The sequence below is a fragment of the Felis catus genome, chromosome B2 (assembly GCF_018350175.1).
Source record: "Felis catus isolate Fca126 chromosome B2, F.catus_Fca126_mat1.0, whole genome shotgun sequence".
NCBI lineage: Eukaryota > Metazoa > Chordata > Mammalia > Carnivora > Felidae > Felis > Felis catus.
The window spans coordinates 86259866-86277314 of record NC_058372.1 but is presented as its reverse complement, the minus strand read 5'-3'; the positions used below and the strand labels follow the sequence as shown (position 1 = coordinate 86277314).

The window sequence follows — 17449 nt, the reverse complement described above, 5'->3', positions numbered from 1 at the left end:
TATGGATTTGAGCCCTGTGTTGGGCTCCATGCTGACAGCACAGAACCTGCTTGGGATTCTCTCTCTCCCTCTGTCTCTGCCCCTACTCTGCTCTTTCTCTCTCTCTCAAAATAAATAAATAAACTTAAAAATAAGAGAAAAAATGCAAAATCTGGTGAATTCCAAAGGAAGCCTGGAATTGTGTTAATATAACAAAAAAATCAGTTACTGATAGAAGCAACAACACTGATGAATCTAAAATTATGCTAAGTTAAAAAAGACACAAAAAAGACTGCATAACAAATGTTTCCATTTGCATGGAATTCTAAAACAAGCAGAACTGTTCTAACAACAGCAAAAAGCACATGGATGGTTGCCTGAGCCCAGCAGGTGGAGTGGAGATGGGCTGAAAATAGGCCTGAAGAAATGCTCAGGTGAGAGGGAAATGCTTTATATCTTCTTGTGATGGTCACAGAGCTGCCCACATTTTCAAAACTCATAGAAATATACAATTAAAACAGAGATGAGATATGGCACATAAATTATACCTCAACAAAGTTGCTTTAGGGGCGCCTGGGTGGCGCAGTCGGTTAAGCGTCCGACTTCAGCCAGGTCACGATCTCGCGGTCCGTGAGTTCGAGCCCCGCGTCAGGCTCTGGGCTGATGGCTCAGAGCCTGGAGCCTGTTTCCGATTCTGTGTCTCCCTCTCTCTCTGCCCCTCCCCCGTTCATGCTCTCTCTCTGTCCCAAAAATAAATAAACGTTGAAAAAAAAATTAAAAAAAAACAAAGTTGCTTTAAAAATAAAAATTTAGACCAAATATTCCAGAATTGTGGAACCCTCTTCTTATTAAAGGCAACATTTTATATTATATAAATATCAGACCTTGGAGATCAGCAGAGTGGGAATCAGAAATGCTGATTTCATCGTTGAATGCATATTCAGCAGTTCTCCTAGTTCCTCTGGCTTCTATTGTATTATCCACAAAACAAAAGGGCTGTCTCACAATTTCCAGAGTTCCTGTTGGCTCTGCTATATTTAGAGAGAATTCTGTTAGAAATTACATTGTTTTGTATTCCAAGTGCTTCTGGAGAGTTGTTTGATTCCTGATCTCGATTCCATAATTAATCAAGAAACATTAGTCAGTTCACTGTCCAGAGGCAGGAGCAGACGTAAGAACATGTGGAGGTGCCCATAATCTACAGAGTAGGCCACTTGGATTTTACTAGTGTTTTGCATGCTTTTTGTATATAGATATTCAGAGCGTAGAGTGAACTAAATGCATTATGCATTGCACTTATGAAGGCAATAAAAAAATTAGCTATCCTGAGTATAGTTTTAATTATAGTACATATCTCCAAAAGTCATGCAGATATGGTAAATAATTATAAAATGAAAGCAAGTATGTGTCTGTATAGACTTAGATCCTTAAGGTAAAGAGAGTCTACAAGTCAACTGATACAGCCTTTGTACACCATCTTGTGCTTGGCAGGGACGAGGGGAGAAGAAATTTATCATCCATGACTTTCAGGAACTTATCATACAGTAAGGAGAGGAGAGAGGTCATGTTTCTAATATGTCATGCTGGAATAGGTATAATAGTAGAGGTAGAAAAAGGTCCTAAGGGAGTATAAGGAGGACAAATGATTCTGAGTAGGACATCTGGGAAACTCTAAAATATCCATTATTTACACTGGACCTGGAAGAATGAGGAAGGCTTTCAAAAAAGACTATAGGAAGGAGGGAAGGTTATTTCAGCATAGCACTGATCTTGAGGCTCAGCGGCCTGCTGGAGAGGAAACTGATGAGTTTGAAGCTGCTTGGGTCATGATCTCCACACTCCTCTGCTGGGCTCTAAAAGAGCATTGCAAAAACAAGCACAGGATTCCTGACCAGGAATCTTATGTGCGTTTAGGATATGGGTCTTGTGTAAGCATTTTTATTTTAGTTTTAGAATATATTACCCATCTCCTAATTGTAATTTCCTAATTCAATTGTAAGGAGAAATGAATGTATTTCAGCAGCTACACAACTGCCCTACCACACTGGGAGACATTTGCAGCTACATTCATCCTCATTGACACAATCACTTTGTATGTGTTTAGGTTTTAGTCTGCAGCAATCCGGGAGAAACACCGTGCAACTGTCAGTATTCCCTGAGACTGAGGTGATTAGAATGAATCCTTGTCAAGGTGTGCATTGAATTGGAGGTTAGCATGGAGAAAGGGGAACGGGCAAGGATTGATGTTTTCTGTTGTAATTCACATACAAGCATTATTTCAGGTCACTGATAATTTACATTTCTTAAAAAATGTTTATATTTATTTTTGAGACAGACATAGAGCATGAGCGGGGAGGGGAGTCACAGAATCTGAAGCAGGCTCCAGGCTCCGAGCCGTCAGCACAGAGCCTGATGCAGGGCTTGAACTCGTCAATTGTGAGATCATGACCTGAACAGAAGTCGGGCGCTCAACTAACTGAACCACCCAGGTGCCCCTGTCACTGATAATTTTAAAAATGATTTTTACTTTTGAGAGATTCCTCTCTCATCCTTTGGCTTCTAAGAGGTGTGTCAATGGAACTCTGTCATGAAGCAGTTCTTAATCAGCTTTGTAGTTTTAGCTGATGGTCACTGTGTGTGTTTTTCTGAAGCAGCCCACCTCGTTGGCAATCACCAGGCAGCGTAATGTGAAAATGTGCTTGCTTTCAGGGGTGGCATGCTCACATGCAACCCTTTGCCCTTTTGCTTCCTGGCTGTGTTCCTGGGTAGTCATATAATTTCCATTTACACATGGGTAAGAGGAGGCTAATCATTCATCCTCTACACACGGTTGTGAGAGTTAATTGTGCACGTTAATGTGAGCAATCTAACAAACAGTTCCTGATTCCTAGCAGGATGTCATTTACTACCCACAGCAGTGTCCTTCTGGTACCTGTTCCCACAGGTGCTTTCACTCAGCCATACCTTGCCCCAGTGAAGTCTTGGTCACTGAGCCTTTTTTTGTTCCTTGAAAATGCCCTTTACCCCCTCCCCCCAACCCAAACTCCTGCAGGTGTTGCAAATACCTATCTTCCTGAAACTCTCCTCTTTCCTCATAGCACTTGTCTCTGTTGGAGACTTCTATTTATTGGTGTGATTATGGGTTCGCAAACTGTGAGGATGGGAATCAAGTCTGTCTTCCTCTTCATCGTGTTCCAAGTCTCTACATCTTGCCTGGCATTCAGGCGTATCGGAAAATAGTTGTTGAATTTATAATTGAGTAAAGTGGAAAAACAGAGCCCTCAAATCCTAATATAAGACACTTCCAAACCAGTGTGGAGAATATCAGTACTGCTGCATAGATGGGGTATTGGAATCAGATAAAGATGAGTTCTGCTCTGACAGTGAATTAACCAGGTTATCTTTAAGCAACTCAACCTTTTAAGCTCAGTTTCTACATCTGGAAAATGAAGGCTAAAATAGTCACCATAGGATTTTTTTTTTCTAGTATTAAGTAGGATAATGTAAACGAAACCCTGGCATGGTGTGCCATATAGTATGCATACTATTAAGTGATAGTTTTAGATATAGACAAGAGTAATAGTAATGGTAACAATAATACCATAATTTAAATAATATTCTAGATTGAATATAAAAGCCTCATTCTATATTGAAGTTAATGAAACCTGATAATAATCACTAAAATTCAATACAGGACAATGATACTTTTATCTGTCTAATTCAAGAAAATGCAGCCCAAGATACACTTTGAAGAAACCAACAATCAAAATGCTTTAGTAGCTGACAGAGTATGATGTCTTAAACATTTTGGGGTAAAGAGTATTTGAAGAACAGAACTAAGTTATTAGCTTATGATGAAAGACACAAGCAAAAACTCCATTTCCCTGAAGATGCCTTTGAGAGGAATGGAAAGGCAAATTGCACATGTATTTGAGAGTTGAAGACAGACCTGCTCATTCCCTATATGACCCTGCTTTTTGAAAGTTTATGAAGCCTCATGTGCTTACAGAGGATTAATCTACTGGGTGCTTTTGTCTCTCTATTGGAGTCTCTTGGACAAGGAGCCATTGATCAATTTTCTCTTTCTGCCAACTTCTATCATCATCTCTGTCAGGTGGGCTAATGTAGCTGACAAAGAAGCCCTTTGAGATAGCTCATGAATAAGCCCATGAGGATTTTTAATAACAGAAAAGCTGTGGACTAGGCAAGATATTACTAGCAGAAGTCACAACTCAAGGTCTACATGGGAAATCCTGGGTCATACTGTGGCTTTGAGTTACTCATACAATAAGGAGAACGTGCATGTAACTCGAGTTAGTGACTAACTCCCTAAGGAGAAAAAAAAAATACTCATTGCAGAAAATCTGCACTTTGATCCTGCTTCGTATGCATTGTATCTAGAGTCTTCCAATGGTAGATGAGACACTTTAGAATTTGTTGTATACGTTAATTTGATTGCACAGTGATACATTTGTTAGACAAATTACCACAGGTCTAATTAAAAGGCAGTCTTAAAGCCACCTGATTACTGATTATACTACATTTATTCTATTCCAATGTATTTGTGGAGATAAATTAGATGTAATCTCTAAGTAATAAAACTTAAGTGGTGTAAAATCTCAAGGTTGCTAGATCAAATATGATTGGAGAAACAACCACATACGCAATAACGTGAGTCATTGAATGAGGTATTGTGTATTAGTACATAAGCAATGTAGGATAGTTAAGAGACTGTTTAATCTTTGGTTGTTGTGGCTGACTTGTGGGGTCCACACACATCTTCTAGTTCAAGTCCTCAGTTTCTTCACCTGAAAATGAGTTGTTTGGATTTATTATCCAGGGCTGTTTCCAAAAGCAAATAAGATTAGGAAGTGCTTTGCATTTTCAGTGATACATAATGACAGGATATGAAAGCATTTTTTCTTCTTTCTTTGTTATTATTTTAATGTTTATTTTTGAAAGAGAGAGAGAGAGAGAGAGAGAGAGCGAGCTGGGGAGGGGCAGAGAGAAAGGGACACACAGAATCTGAAGCAGACTCCAGGCTCTGAGCTGTCAGCACAGAGCCTGACGTGGGCCTGAACCCACGAACCACGTGATCCGAAGTTGGATTCTTAACTGACTGAGTCACCCCGGCACCCCATGAAGGCATTTCTTCTGATGAAACTCTGTTCCCTGGGCCATCCTGAACCAAGAAAATGTAGTTTTCATATCCTAGAGCAGTTCACGACCCCAGGATGTGTATACATCTGGGTTGTTTATCCAGTCGCCTGCATGTAAAGATAGCTCATAAGTACATGCATCATAATTTGTTATAATATGAATGAACATCTGACCAAAAAACATATTTATTAATTCTAGGCTAATGATGTAATTAAACTTAGGTGTTTTTTTATTTGTTTTTATTTTTATTTCATTTTTTTAGAGAGAGAACATCAGTGGAGGAGAGGGGTAGAGGGAGAGAGAGAGAGAGAATTTTTTTTTAAAGTTTATTTATTTTGAGAGAGAGAGAATGCAGGTGAGGGAGGGGCAGAGAGAGAGAGAATCCCAAGCAAGCTCTGTATGACCAATGCAGAGCCCGATACAGGGCTTGAACTCACAAATTGCGAACACTTGACCTGAGCCAAAGTTGGATGCTTAACTAACTGAGCTACTCAGGCATCCCAAAATTAAACTTTTAAAATAAGGGTGCCTGGGTGACTCATTCGGTTGAGCATCTGACTCTTGGTTTTGGCTTAGGTCACAATCTCACAGTTCCTGTGTTCGAACCCTGTGTGGGGCTCCACCAGTGCAGTGCACTGCAGAGCCTGCTTGGGATTCTCTGTCTCCCTCTTTCTCTGCCTCTCCCCTGCTCTCTCTCTCTCTCTCTCTCTCTCTCTCTCTCTCTCTCTCTTAAAACAAACAAGCAAACAAACACACAAACATACAAACAATAAAATAACTCACTATTGGGGCACCTGTTGGCTCAGTCGGGTAAGTGGCTGGCTCTTGGTTTTGGCCTAGGTCATGGTCTAACAGTTCCTGACTTCAAGCCCCACATAGGCTCTGCACTGTGAGTGCAGTGCTTGGGATTCTCTCTCCCTCTCTCTCTGCCCTTCCACCACCTCTCAAAATAAATCAACTTAAAAATATAACCCCCTATTTATATATGGGAAAACATAATTTTTTCCAGTTATTCCCAGTCCAGTGATCTTTGAATTATGATATTAACTTTTGTTGTTTTTTGAAGTTAAAAAACCATGATGGACAGAGAAATACCTGTCAGCATTGATAACTATTCCTTCATTCTGATTCATTAATGACATTTGTTGCCTTTTTTTTTTAATGTTGTGATATCTATAGGTTTCCACTAGGCTCTGAGCACATAGACAAATTTTTAGATCTTGTACTAGTTTATGAGAGGTGAAATGGAATAAAGGAAACTGGATTAGAAGGTGGGTGGGGAATCTGTTCGGAGTTCTAGTAACAAGATTATTCTAGGGAACTGCCTTCTGTCCTTTGGGAAGTGAGTGTATGCACGTCTGTCTTTCCATCCATGCCCCCCCTACTCGTGTGTGTGTGTGTGTGTGTGTGTGTGTGTGTGTGTGTATAACCTAAGGCATTTATAGAAGACTTTATTTTCTCATCTTGTCCTACCTATGGTGCCGGGAACCCCGGGTGTATGGAAAACCCCATGCTTACTGATTTTGCCATCTGGTGTTTGTGTAAAAAGTGACTTTCCTTATCTTTTATTAAAGATGTCTTTTTATCCTCATTTCTCTTTCCCACCAGAACCTCCAGGCTAAGTATATGCATGAAAGAAAATTCTCCTTCTGTCTGTGATTAATTTTTTTGTCTCTAGTAAATTCTGTTCCTTGAGTTTCTCTGTAATCCATGGTAAACACCTGCCTCACAATATAATATTCTTTCTAAAAAATGGGCACTTCTACCTTTTACACATTAAGCTTCTCCTTAAAAGAATTATTTCCACTTGTCCTCACATTTTTATTATCATCCCTTGTTTGGTTTCAGTAGTCAGGTTTGTTCTTCTAGGATGGACCCGCCTTGGGACACCTATCAGCAAATTCAGTAAATGTGGTTTAACGTAGAGGCCAAGATAAGCTGGCTCTGCGAGTATCTAAGATCCTATTTTATTTATTAAGCTTTCTCAAGTAAGATTAAAATATTTCCTTTTGAAAATATTATCAGTAAAATTATTCAGGGTGCAGGGTTATGCAGTTAGTAACTTGAGAACCCAGTCCTGGGGCTCTAAATTTTCAGTTGCATATGTTAAAATATATTGAACCATCTCCGGAAGGAAGAAGCAAGTCATAAGAACTCTATTTCTGTGCTTGCCATAATAGCCCTACAGCTGTGAATAATCTCTGGGTCATAGTTTCTTCATTAGTAAATTAAATACTGGAACTCAATAATCTCTATATCTCTTCTAGCTCTAAAAGAGGAGATAATTGGATTAATGTTTTGAGTTTATTACTTATTTTCCAGGTTCTATGGAAGATTATTTTAGTTAAGAATTAAATGAATATTTCCTAATTAAATAAGATTATAGCTTTACCCATACTTTTCATATATAATACAAAGATAAGACCTAATGCTAATTAATGACCAGGACATGGAAAATGAATGGATAAATTAATTAGTAGTTTTCATTGAAAAGGCAAATTTATTTTAAAAAATAACTTATGGGGCGCTTGGGTGGCTCAGTCAGTTAAGTGTCTGACTTCGGCTTAGGTCATGATCTTACAGTTTGTGAGTTCGAGCCCTGTGTCAGGCTCTGTGCTGACAGTTCAGAGCCTGGAGCCTGCTTCAGATTCTGTGTCTCCCTCTCTCTCTGCCCCTCCCCCACAATACTCTGTCTCTCTCTCTCTCTCAAAAATAAACATTAAAATTAAAAAAAATCATTTAAGGTGTTATTCTTCTCATCACAGTTATATGGAAATTTCAGTTAAACTTGGCTTGAAAGACAAGAAGGATACGGCAGTCAACATGTAATATGAGATTTTAATTTGTTATTTGTTATTGGCTACCATGAATATAACTGATTTTTTTTAAGTTTATTTATTTTGAGAGAGAGAGAGAGAGAAAGGTGAGAGAACAAGCATGAGCAGGAGCAGGGGAGGGACAGAGAGAGGGAGGAAGAGAGAATTCCCAGCAGGCTTCAAGCTCAGCATGGAACCTGACTTGGGGCTCCAGTTCATGACCGTGAGATCATGGCCTGAGCTGATATCAAGAATTGGACACTTCATTGACTGAGCCACCCAGGCGCCCCAACTGATTTTTTAACTAATGGAAAAAAAAAAAGTCCTTTTTGAAATAGCTTCTGTGCTTTGGCTTATAGCTAACATTTGGCCTTGACAATGGTGTCTGTGTCTATAGCATGTTCCATTTTGTGCCTCATATTTGACCTGATATAAAAGCATGATATAGAAGATGAATAAACACAATAGTAGAAATTAAGAGACAAGTTAGTACTGATTATGCCAAGCAGGGCCTATGTAACCTTGAGAAAGTCTCTTCTCTGAACTCTTCAGACTTCTCTGAACTCTTATTTGTAAAATGAAGGAACTGAACCAGGTGGTTGAGAATATTTCTTGGCATTATGAAACAGTGAATATCTATTTCTGTTTTAATCTGACCATTTGGTATTCTATGTTATGTGTTAATTTTTTTCTTTACTTGAATGTTCCATGATAACTTTTGATGCTTACTTTGTGAAATATATTTGGCATCAAAGTATTCTAATAATGAATCAAGATTCTCGTTAGATTTTATGTGTAGAAAAGATTCTATTCTTGACTCTAAATTGAATTAATAGATGCTTTTTAAGTTATTTCTATTCTCAGATTAGGTCTTCAGTTCATTAATAATGATTTGTGAACGGTAGCTTTGTGTCACAGACTAGTAGATGAACACTAATGTTAACGGAAGTTTAGAGTCTATTCATTCCCCCCAGAGGTCAACTTTTTCAAGTACTGGAAACAACTATTTTTGTTTAACATTATATTTCTAACAAATGCAAATTTAATAATGTTGATAACCAAAACTTAAACTTCATGACGCAATGAAAACACAATCATATCCTATTTGTTAATCTTAAAAACAGCCCAGTTAGCTCGGATAGGTTTGTTTACCTGGAAATCCATTTTTTTGTCTACCGAAGTGAATGATAGCAATAATAAATATGTTATTATGCCAAACACTACAAACACATAGTCTCATAGCAATTCTGTTAGGTACTAAACATTTCTAAATTTACAAATGGGGAGATTTAAGCAACTTGTCTGAAGTCTGCAAAAGGTTCCATAGACTTCTTTCTAATGCATTGTGGAGCAGCACGTTGAGATGAATAACCTAATAGGAAAGCTAAAGTGATATGGATATGTGTTTCTGTAATGCAAGTTTGGTTACAGGTGATTGGCAAATATAAAAATGGGCAAGTGGAAATTGTTTTTGAGTGATTTTTTTCTAGTGTGCAAATGTGTTGAAGCATGCAGAAACAAGCATTCATGCAGTTAAAGGGAAAATTTTAGTAATATGCAGAAGTAATGGTTTTCAGAAACAACTGTTTTCTCCAAAGTTAAGGTATTTAGTGCTGCTGCTGTGAGTGCAGATGAAGAAGCTGGAAAAACATTTCCTTCATTTTGAGATTGAGAGAGAGAGAGATGAGAGAGAAATGAAAAAATAAAAAGCTGCATCTTAAGGCTCTTTTTTTTGTCAAACAATATTCTGTTGGAAACAGCTACATACAAAGATCTGTGGTTCCAAGAAGGATCAATTGACCAAGATGCTGGATGCAAATGTGCAAATTTCTGGGATTTTTAACTGTGCAAGGAATTTCACTGTTATTGCTTTTATTACTTTTTTATAAATCTTAGTATTTTTTTGTGCACAGAACAGAAAGCAGCCATCATGGCAGAAACTTCCTCTGTCACAATCTCTTTGTTGCATTCATATTCATGGCCACTTAGCTCAGCTGATAAATGTCATGGTAATGAGATTACCCTCTATTTCAGGGCTTCCCACTGTGCTATGGCTGTAATCTGTACTTCAGATCCCTGATGAAATTAAGAGGAAAAAAAATATATAGATGAATTAGTGCAAACTAGTCATCCTCAAAAGAAAACTTTTTCAAAGAATTACTAATTTTACCAAAAGAGAACCTACATTTAGATCAAGTGTGTTTTTTTCTATTAAAACAAATGTTACAAAATACTAAAAATAAAAAAAAATGTTTACTTATTTTTGAGAGCGAAACAGAGAGACAGAGAGAGAGAGACAGGGCATGAGATGGGAAGGTGCAGAGAGAGAGGGAGACACAGAATTTGAAGCAGGCTCCAGGCTCTGAGCTGTCAGTACAGAGCCCAATGCGGGGCTCGAACTCACGAACTGTGAGATCATGACCTGGGCTGAAGTTGGATGCTTAACCAGCTGAGCCACCCAGGCGCCCTGATATTAAAAATTTTTTAATCACCAATATTGTTCCCATCATAAGAATACTATTTTTATTTTGACGTATTACATCCAGACTTTGTTGTCTTGCTCATTAGTAGATAGACCTTTAAAAATAGTTGCAACAATAACATATACATAATTTTGACATCTGTGTTTTCACTTGTTGTCATTTACTTTTTTTTCCAATCACAGCGAATTTCATAACATATCAACATCATGATTTATGAAACCTCTCCTACTCTTTGGTATTTGAATTATTATTTTTTCTTATTATATGTCTTGAAGAAATCATCTTGGTCAAGATAGCTCTTTCTCTATGTGAAATCATTTTCTAAGAACACACAATGATGGTGAAGATTATTGGATAAATATTTCTTTAAAAAGAAAAAGCAAGCACACAAGAAAGAAAGCTATGACAGTTAATATATATCACCATACCACTTTTCATAATGGGTGAAAAGTTTTGAATTTCACCAGCAGTATGTAAACAGACTTGTCTCATCACAAGCTTTTATTCAATCTTTTTATTTTCAAGATTGGTGAAAGGTACAAAACAATATTTCAATATTGCTTTTGTTTGCATTTCTTTCTAAATGCTGGGCATTTTCCTATGGAGATGGTCTGTTGCTTATTTACTGGGACATAGTTTTTTAAACCTTTTAAAAATAGGCTTTTGAGATATAATGGACATACAACAAACTGCTTATATTTACAGCCTAAAATTTTGTAAGTTTGACTTATAGCCATCACCACAATCAAGAAAAAGAACATACATACCCTCTTCAACTTTTTTTTTAATGTTTATTTATTTATATTGAGGTAGAGTGAGCTAGTGGGGAGGTAGGGTGGGGTAAAGAGAGAGAGAGAGAGAGAGAGAGAGAGAGAGTCCCAAGCAGGCTCTGCTCTGTCAGCACAGGCCCAAAGTGGGGCTTGAACTCATGAACTGTGACCAAACCTGAGATCATGACCTGAGCCAAAACCAAGAGATTGGATGCTTAATCGCCTGAGCCATCGAGGGACCCCATACCCTCTTCAACTTCTGAAAGAATTTGTGTAAAATCAGCATTTTTTTCCCTTACATATTTGGCAGAATTTGCTAATAAGCCATCGAAGTCTAGAGATTTATTTGTGGAAAGGTTTTTATTTATTTATTTATTTATTTATTTATTTATTTATTTTTTAAATGTTTATTTATTTTTGAGAGAGAGAGACCGAACACAAGCAGGGGAGGGGTAGAGAGAGACAGAAATACAGAAGTGAAACCAGGCTCCAGGCTCTGAGCTGTCCACACAGAGCCCAACGCGGGGCTCAAACTCACCAACCGTGAGATCATGACCTGAGCTGGAGTCGGATGCTTAACCAACTGAGCCACCCAGGTGCCCCAAAAGCTTTTAACTACAAATTCAATTTTTGAAAACAGTTATTAGGTTATTCAGGTTCTTTATTTTTGAAGGAGTTGTGTTTGTTCGTGCCTTTTAAAAACCTGTGCATTTCACACAAGTTGTCAAATTTCCTGGCATATGGTTGTTCATAGTATTCTCTCATTAACCTGTTAGTGCCTGCAGATTCTGTAGTCAGACTACTTTTCTTATTTATGATGTTGGTAATTTATGTGTTTTTTCCACACTCAATCTAGCCAGAAATTTTTCTATTTTATTAGTCATCTCCAATGACCCAGTTTTGATTTCATTGATTTTTATCTAAATTTTCTTTATAAAATTAACTAAAGTTTTCTATTTTTTATTCCTTTATTTTCTGCTCTTAGTGTTATTATCTACTTTCTTCTGTTTAATTTAGATTTAACTTTTGGTTGGATGTCAGATATTGTATACTTTATCCTGTTGGATAATAGATATTTTTTATTCTTACAAATATTCTCGAGCTTTCTTTTGGATACAGTTACTTAGAAACAGTTATTCTGTCAAGGCTTGTTTTTGAGCTGTGTTAGAATCAGAGCAGCCTTGAATCAAGGACTAACTTCCCCTACTGAGGCACTACATTGTGAGTACTCTACCCTAAGTCCTGTGAATTTCAAAGTTTTCTCTTCTTTCTTGCAGGTGCAGGAAAGTTAACTAGTCCCAGCCTTATATTATTTCTAAGGATTGTTCCCTCTAATCCTTCTAGGTTGTTTTTCTCTGGTCTCAGGGTAATTTCCTTACATGAATATTTTGACCCACACTCAGCTGAATATTTACAGGGGTCCCTCTGCAGATCCTTGGATCTCTTGGTCTGTTTGTCTCTGTCTCCCTATCTCTCTGTCTCTCCCTCCACAGTTCTCTCCTGTTTGGTACTATGCTCTCAGACTATCAATTGTCTCTCTGTGTCCTCAACTCAGGGGTCTTTTGTATCCATTCTTGTTGACTTTTTAGAAGTGGTTTTGCTTGCTTTTCATCTATGATTAATCTCCTCATTTGTCTATTTTTGTGTAACAGGCATCGTAATCAGGAAAATTACTTATAGAAATAATTGACAGCTCAGGATGACTATCTTCCTTTAAAGAAGATTTTAGTGCTTCTGCTGGTCTCTGGGTTCGCTATTTGTCTGCATAACTTGACACTGAGATTTGTGTTTGAAGTTTTCTTGTCTACACAGATGACCTGGGCTGTAGTCTGGGTTCCTTCTTTCGTCTTAATCCTGTGGCTCTTTGGATCCCAACTCAAAGCAGACAGTGGAGTTTAGCTGGATTGCATACTTCACAGGTCCTGGAGGCAGAGAGATCTGTCACCCAAGACTTGTAATGAGGCTAAAAATGCACAAAACAAAAAGTAGCTCAGCTTTTGGTGATGACCAACTTATGATTAATGACCCTGGCAAAATGTTCCAAATTGCCATGTTAAAATCTCTGGGTCCCATCCTTTCCAGTGGCATTTTAATTCCTTACCACCTACCTATTTGGTAAATTTAGGAAAGTGATTTTTATATTTCATCCATCAGTTTAAAAAAATTCTTTTAATGTTTATTTAGTTTTGAGAGAGAGAGAACATAAGTGACGGAAGGGCAGAGAGAGAGGGAGACAGAATCTGACGCAAGCTCCAGGCTCTGAGTTGTCAGCACAGAGCCCAATGCGGGCTCAAACTCAAGAACTGTGAGATCGTGACTGAGCTGAAGTCGGACGTTTATGCGACTGAGCCACCCAGGCACCCCATCATCTATCTTTCTGGTTATGTTTATCAGAAGAGTTTTTCTGAAATATTTAGTCCACTGACAATATATTTCCCTTTAAATGTCAATAAGCAGTGTTGCCGCTGTAAAGTCACTGTCTGAAATGTTAAATGCAGTATTACTTTAAATCTTTTAAATTCTTATAATACCAAATACAATGGTCAAATAATTATGACGATTAAAAATGTCTCCAGTTATTACCAAACGTCCCCTGGGGAGCAAAACTGCTGCTGGTGAAGGGCCACTGCTGACCGAAATCTGGAGGTGGGGTCGCAGGCTCCACCGGACATGGGTAGAACCATCATGTTGCACTCTCTGCTCCGAGGACTCTGCCCCAGCATAGGGCTCTAGCCTGGTTTCTGCAAACCCTGAATGTCTCGTTGCTTATTCCTCCCTCACAGACACAAGGCTACAATTAAACAGAATTTTTTTTTTTCTCTGTACTTCTTCTCATGGGGAGGGCATTCTATTCCCTTTTCTCAGCACGTAGTCCTTTCTAACTTCCTAACACCTGTCGTGTCCAGTTTAAATGCCATTCCTTTTCTGGGGCCTTTCTTCACCTTTTCATGTGCATTTTCCCCCTCACTTTGAATGTGGTTCCTCCCCTGCATGTATGAGTGATCAGGTAAATCATGAAAAATATGAGGGAAGAATTTGTGTCTTATCCATCTATTGTCTTCTAGAAACAAAGGACAGGTCCCTGCATCTGGTAGGCACTAAGTAAATGTTTGTTGAATGAATAAATCACTGTCTTGTAAGACGGGATAGTAATTGTCTTCCAGATACTACTTCTAGAAAGGAACTACTTCCTTAGCTTCTGTTTTGGAATCATCATATATTTATCACCAAAGGATTTAACTAAATTATACCCTTCCTAAGTTCCTATTTCTTTGCACATATTAATTCTTGGAACATTATGTCCCATACATGGACTACGTACTAGGTACCATTTTACTTCCATTTATTTGTCTGATAATAAGCTGCTCTCTATCTTTACTGTTGATTATTTTTAAAAATAATTTAAGGACATTGATTGTATGCACACAATTCGATCTTGTCTATCCATGTTGACACTTACCTCAATTTTAGAATTTATAAGAAGAGAATCCTATAACCAATTGAAATTAAACTGAAAATAAATAAACTTAATTTTTGTTCAATTTTCCTTGTGGTTGAATTGTTTCTTGTGTAATGTTTTACTGACCCAGAGTAAAATCAAGTTATAGCAACATTTCCCAAAGAATGTTGTGCCAATGTTTTTAGGTAACCCATGAAAATAGAAAGTTGATAGCTAAATAAACTGTTGAAACTTTATGGTATATCTTGCTCTGGGGAATTCATAATTCACAGCAACATATTAAAAGTAGTAAGAAATCCTATAACAAAAATCAATCAATTATTGTTCCAATCTCATTGAACCTATTGTTTCTAAACTGTAGACCTTAGTGGTTTTATTTTTAATTTTTAATTTTTTAACATTTTTTTTATTATTTATTTTTGAGACAGAGAGAGACAGAGCATGAACAGGAGAGGGGCAGAGAGAGAGGGAGACAGAATCTGAAACAGGCTCCAGGCTCTGAGCTGTCAGCACAGAGCCCGACGCGGGGCTCAAACTCACAGACCGTGAGATCATGACCTGAGCCGAAGTCGGATGCTTAACCAACTGAGCCACCCAGGCGCCCCGACCTTAGTGGTTAAACATTGAGGTCCTGGTAGTAGATGGCCTGGCCTCCGATTCCCACTCTACCATTTTCTAACTGTGTAAACTTGGGTGAGTGTCCCAATTTTTTGGCTGGGAAAAAAGGAAGTAATGGTGGAACTGTAGAGTGTTGTAAGGATTAAAGAATACGTGTGCAGTACGGTGAGTCTTGAATAACAAGGACTTGAACTACAGGGGTCCACTTACACATAACATGGGTTTTTAACAATACAATCCTGTAAATGTAATTTCTCTTCCTTATGATTTTCTTTTTCTTTTTTTTTTTTTTTAATATTCATTTAGTTTTGAGAGAGAAAAGACAGAGCAAACAGGGAGGGGCAGTGAGAGAGAGAGAGAGAGAGAGAGAGAGACAGAGAGACAGAGAATCCCAAGCAGGTTCCACACTGTCAGTGCAGAGCCTGAAGCAGGGCTCAAACTCAAAGCATGAGAACATGACTAAGCTGAAACCAAGAGTCAGACACTTACTGAGCCACCCGGTGCCCCTTCCTCATAATTTTCTTAATGACATTTTTTTCTCTAGCTTACTTTATTGTAAGAATATATAGTGTATATATATTGCTTTATCAGTAAGGCTTCTGGTCAACAGTAGTTAAGGTTTAGGGGAGTCAAAAGTTATATTGCATGGATGAAGGGGTCAGTGTTTCTAACCTCCACTTGTTCAAGAATCAACTGTACTTAATATTGCCTGGATTATTTAAAACCCTCAATATACATGTGTTATTATTATTTCATTAATTATTAATCATCATAATTTATTAATAATTATATCAATAATCACATTATTAAAATTATTGGGAATTCTATATCAGTATAATTAATAGGATTAATATATTTAATACTAATTTATCAACAATTATTTGTTATTGGCATTATTATCAGATAAATCCTGACCACAGGATTTACTTTGGAGTAAGACCTATGAGGGTCACTATGGGATTTGTTAAGAGATTTGGAGGGATTGTTACGGAGTTGTTTTTAATATAGTAGCCTTTCTAGGGAACTATGCTCAGATGGATTAGTTTTTATCTCTGGGCACGCACCTGCCAGTCGGCTGTAGGAAACAGCCAGTAAATGAAGTTTTTTCCCTCCAGGTGCACTGAAGTGCCCTACAATCCTCTCTGCCCAGAGAGAAGAATGAAGCATGAAGCCAAGAGAAAGAAAAGGACCTCCCTGCCTCCTCACATACAGATACGTACACGTACAGATGAGCATACGGAAACACAGATCCCTGCATCATGACATATATGCAGGCATCCGTTCTCAAAGAAGAAAGGAGCGTTGCTGAAGTTCCCACGGGCTTTCCCGTTCCTGGTCCTACTCTCAAGAGGTTTGGCACTGAGTTCTCAGAACCACATTTCAGAATGTTTGCAGTTTTTCTTTTTGGCTTACTTTAGCTCCTCTTGATTTATCTCATCAGCATTTTTTTCCCAGAAATATCTCAATTTCAATTAAAATATCTCACATTTTATTGCAAAAAAAAAACCTTGATAAAATCCCCAAATTCTCCTATTTCAAAGGTATAGATCAATACATCAATACAAACTTGGGATTTATTTTAACTATATTTGATGAATAGTAGCTTAAAAAGAACTTAGCTTTTATTTAGAGCCTTAGAGACATGATACACATATGCATCATGTTTAAAAGTTGGAAGTCAAAAAATAGCTTTAATAACAAAACTAAAGATAGTGTCAACAGAGATTATTAATGTGCTTCCTAAATATATTTTAATGAAATGGTGCATTTTGTATTTTGCATTTAAATTTAATTAATAAATACGTAATGATATGGCTCATAAGGATCTGGTTAGAGAATTTTAACTGAAACAAATGAAATATTTGGACTGTAAGGCAAATTTTGTGCATTAAGTCACATGAATTGAGGCCAAACTGGAAATAATTTTGCCACCAATTTATAGTGGCTATAAGGAGAGTATCCTTTATGAAACCATTTAGTATTTAGGAATCTACAGATGATTAATTGCAAAAAGCTATATGAAGTTTTTTGAATAATCTAGCTGAAATACATACTGTCACATAAAATACTATGATCATAAAATGCTGTAACAAAACATAAAATGTGCTGCTAGATTTAATTAATTTATTTTCATTATTTTTAATATTTATTTATCTGTGAGAC

At 37.4% G+C, this 17449-nt stretch overlaps 1 long non-coding RNA gene across 7 annotated transcripts in view; it reads left to right on the top strand.

Moving 5' to 3' along the window:
* Positions 1 to 17449, top strand: part of LOC109499783 — a 166716-nt gene that overhangs the window by 140320 nt on the left and 8947 nt on the right. For all 7 annotated transcript variants that reach the window (XR_006598060.1, XR_006598061.1, XR_006598059.1 and 4 more), the window contains one exon: positions 16402 to 16637. This is a non-coding gene — a long non-coding RNA (uncharacterized LOC109499783). The remainder of the gene's footprint in view (positions 1 to 16401; positions 16638 to 17449) is intronic.